We start from the raw sequence: 4,622 nt of genomic DNA, 5'->3' as shown, positions 1-4,622 counted from the left end.
TCTTTCTTTTTCATGTATTCATTTCTTTGAATCTCTTTATTATGCTTTCAATTAATTGATGTTTATTGTGAGTTCGAACCTTGAATGCTTGATTGTGTGAATACTTTCCCAGACTGACACTAGGGTTGAGAGTTCTTGTTGGTAACCTTGTGAGTGAGTGACACACCAGGAGTGTTAGACAAAGCTAGGTTGGAGATGGTTGAGAGGGTGAGTCAAGAGGTACAGGAGCGTCCCCTTTCCCCTCCGAGGTGTTAGATTCTACCTCCGTTCCTCGAGTTCTTTGCGGCCACAATAAAGTGAATGGTCTAAGGGATGACCTTCCGCTGGGGCTTAGTTGCGGGTGCAACGGAGTGAAGTGCAGAAGTGATCGTAGTATCTAGGGCTTAATTCTGGTTAGGGACCTTCCACCTGGACCAAAGGGTTAGGTCTACAATTAGGAAGAGATTTCTCACTTGGAATCCCTAGAACTTATTGCAATTCTATACGAGTGCAAGGTTGAGAGGTTATTCAATCTCTCCTCCGGAACTTGTATAGAGTTAGGCATGGTTGACCTTAGATTTGGGACTATGTAATAAAGGATTCCACGACTCACTTGCATTGATTAGGAAGCATAATAGACGGTTCTTGCCCTTGAAATGATTGTCCTAGGTGGAGCAATATCCGAGTACCCCATCTTTATCGATTGTCTTACCGTCTCCTTTACTTGTGCTCTCTTACTTGTTGTTTTTACTTTTGAGAATTGAATGATTGTCATACATATCACTATTCATCTTTCACATAGCTAAGAAGCGAATTAAGTGTTTTTATTCCCTACTCCCTGTGGATACGATACCTGCTCATCCGGGATTATTACTTCGACAAACCCGTGCACTTGCGGGATATAAGCAAGGGGACCTTGTCAAGTTTTTGGCGCTATTTTACCATACATTCTATTTCATATCTTCTTATTCTATCATCATTTGATTTTTCTTTCTTTTTTTCTGATTATAGAAAAATGATTAACATGCCTGAGTCATTCAACATTATCACGGGAATGTTTGAAAATATAGAGCCAAAAGTTCAATTATTTGCAGTACAAGATATACCATGTTATCCCCATCATGAGCAGTGCACAATTCAACAGCCCGTGGAAGTAGAGTACACCGCCAGGATTCAAGGGCAGAAATGTGAATTAGATAATGTGAAAGAGCAATTTGAGAGATCTGTGTCGCTGTCAATGAGTGATCAGTTAGAGGAAAGTCTGGAGAGAATCCTTGCTCAATTTGATTCCTCGTATCATGAACAAAAGCAAGAAATTTTTTCAGTGGGAGTATCTATTTCAGAAGGGAAATTATGTGGAATGGATATGTTGATATCCGTTGAAGATGGTAAAGAAATAAATTCTCAGGTGGAAGAAGGGGAGAATAAGTGTGGACATGAAACAAATGATTTTAAGGAGATTGATAGGTTGAAGGAGAGCAGGTTGCGCCCATCAATTGTTGAACCACCAGAACTTGAACTTAAAGCTCTGCCGGCATATTTGGAATATGCATTCTTGATGGAAGAATCTAAACTCCCAGTGATTGTGGCTTCAAATTTGTCTGTGGATCGGAAGGATAAGCTTGTTAGCATGTTGAAAAAGCACAAATCAGCTATTACATGGAAGATCTCAGACATTAAGGGTATAAATCCATCATTCTACACTCATAATATTATAATGGAGAATGACTACAAATCTGTTATCCAACCTCAACGAAGCTTGAACCCGAATATGAAGGAGGTTATCAAGGTCGAGGTAATAAAACTCTTGGATGCAGGAATCATCTACCCCATATCCGACAGTAAGTGGGTGAGCCCAACCCAAGTTGTTCCGAAAAAAGGGGGGATGACAGTAGTAAAGAATGAAAAGAATGAATTGATCCCAACTAGGATATTTATTTGATGGCGAGTTTGCATTGACTATAGAAGACTGAATGACGGCACTCGAAAAGATCACTTTCCTTTTCTGTTTATTGACCAAATGTTGGAACGACTAACGGGGCATCAGTTCTACTGTTTCCTTGATGGCATGTTGGGATATTTTCAAATCCCAATAGCCCCAGAAGATCAGGAGAAAACCACATTTACTTGCCCTTATGGTACATTCGCTTATAGAAGAATGCCCTTCGGGTTGTGTAACGTTCCTGCAACATTCCAGCGTTGCATGACGGCCATTTTTGATGACCTTCTCAAAGATATTATGGAAGTTTTCATGGATGATTTTTTAGTGTTCGGGGACTCTTTCGATGTGTGCTTAAATAATTTGGAAAGAGTATTAGTGAGATGTGAAGAAACGAATCTCGTCCTCAACTGGGAGAAGTGTCATTTTATGGTATAAGAAGGCATTGTCCTTGGACACAAGATTTCCCAGGCGGGTATGGAGGTGGATAAGGCAAAGATTGAGATTATCAAAAAGCTTCCTCCACCTACAAAATGTAAAAAGGGATATGTAGTTTCTTGGGACATGCGTGTTTTTACGTAAGGTTCATTAAGGACTTTTTCAAGATCTCCCAACCGTTGACTAAACTCTTGGAGAAGGATACCCCTTTTTGATTTTGGGAACAACTCGTCTCGAATGCATTTAATGTGTTGAAAGAAAGATTAGTGCCAGCACCAATCCTTACAACACTGAAGTGGAATGAGCCTTTCGAAGTAATGTGTGATGCTAGTGATTATGCAGTGGGAGCGGTCTTGGGGCAGAGAACATATAAGCAATTTCAACCGATCTATTATGCTAGCAAGACTCTCATAAGCGCACAAGAGAATTACACCACTACTGAAAAAGAATTGTTAGCAGTAGTTTTTGCCTTTGCTAAATTCAGACTGTACCTCATATTATCTAGTGTCACAGTATTCACAGACCATTCGGTACTCCGTTATCTCATGAACAAGGCAGACGCAAAGCCGAGATTGATTCGCTGGATCTTATTGTTGCAAGAATTTGATATGGAGATAAAAGATAAAAAAAGAACAGAAAATATGGTCGCATATCATCTTTCGAGATTAGAAGATTGTGAGGGGCAAGAACCGGCAAGCAAAGAAATCAATGATTTCTTCCCTGAAGAGCATCTATATGCGGTACAGAAATCAGAATCAGAGGACACCCCATGGTTCACAGATTTTGCGAATTATCTGTCAGGAAGGGTATTGAAGCAGGGCTTAAGTTTTCAACAAAAGAAGAAGTTTTTCAGTGACCTGAAGAACTACTGGAAGATCCCTCACCGTTCCGTATTTGATGCGGACCATGTGGTGTGAACGCATGCGTTTCTAGGGAGGAAGGTTGGAACATCATTGTGCACTATCATTCAGGCCCAGTGGGAGGGCATTATGCCTCAAGTCGAACTGCGGAGAAAGTTCTAACCACTGGGTTTTATTGGCCGACTTTATTCCATGATGTTCATCGGCTTTGTGTTATGATGTGATAGTTGTCAAAGGGTCGGAAACCTATCGCGAAGAGATGAGATGCCTCGTAATCCTATGCAGCTTCGTGAGGTGTTTGATGTATGGGGAATTGATTTTTATGGGACCATTTCCAAAGTCCAATGGCAATCAATATATTCCGGTAGCGCTAATTATGTTTCCAAGTGGGTCGAGGGCCCGTGCTCTTCCAACTAATGATGGAAGAACTGTGGTGAAGTTTTTGAAGAGGTTATTTACTCGATTTGGAACTCCAAAAATCATCATTAGCGATCAGGAGACCCATTTTTGTAACACACAGTTGGCGAAAAGTTCTTAAGCTGCTATGGAGTACATCATCATCTTGCTACTCCCTACCATCCGCAAACGAGTGGGCAAGTGGAAGTCACGAACAGAGAGCTTAAGAGAATATTAACCAAATCCGTGGAACAAGGAAAAAAGGATTGGTCGGAAAAGTCAGATGACACACTTTGGGCTCATAGAACAGCATACAAAACCCCAATAGGGACCACTCCCTATAATTTAGTGTATGGAAAAATCTTGTCATTTGCGTGTGGAATTAGAGCACAAAGCATATTGGGTAATCAAGGTGATGAATTTTGACTTGCGCAAACTGGAGAGCAACGAATATTACATCTTAACGAGTTAGCTGAATGGAGGATGAAGGCATATGAGAATACAAGGATATACAAGGAGAGAATTCGAAGTGGCATGACAAGAATATTAAGATTCTGAAGGACTTCAAAGTGGACGATCAGGTATTTCTATTCAACTCTCGTCTACGGTTATTTCCGTGGAAGCTCACATCTAGGTGGTCTGGTCCTTATACAGTAACCGAAGTTTCACCTCATGGAGCTATTGAGATTACCCATCCGGAGAAGGGCACATTCAAGGTGAATGGACACAGGCTGAAACCATACTATGGCGGAGAGATTAGTAATGATGACAGGGAAGTATTTTCCCTTCATAAGCCCCCGTGAGTTAAGACAAGGTACGTCAAGCTTAGTAACGCTAAACAAGCACTTCTTGGGAGGCAACCCAAGTGTTTCCTATTTTTCTTAGTCGAATAATGTAGCATTTTGCATGAATAAATTGTTGAGTGTTGGTGTCTTCATTTTTAGATGCTTGTGCTGTGATTTTATTTGAGGTTTTTAGTATTCATCGTGTGTTTTCATGTGGATTTGGCG

This window comes from Dioscorea cayenensis, chromosome 16, assembly GCF_009730915.1.
Source record: "Dioscorea cayenensis subsp. rotundata cultivar TDr96_F1 chromosome 16, TDr96_F1_v2_PseudoChromosome.rev07_lg8_w22 25.fasta, whole genome shotgun sequence".
Lineage (NCBI taxonomy): Eukaryota > Viridiplantae > Streptophyta > Magnoliopsida > Dioscoreales > Dioscoreaceae > Dioscorea > Dioscorea cayenensis.
The sequence above is the reverse complement of the archived record's forward strand: the minus strand, read 5'-3'. Positions refer to the sequence as shown.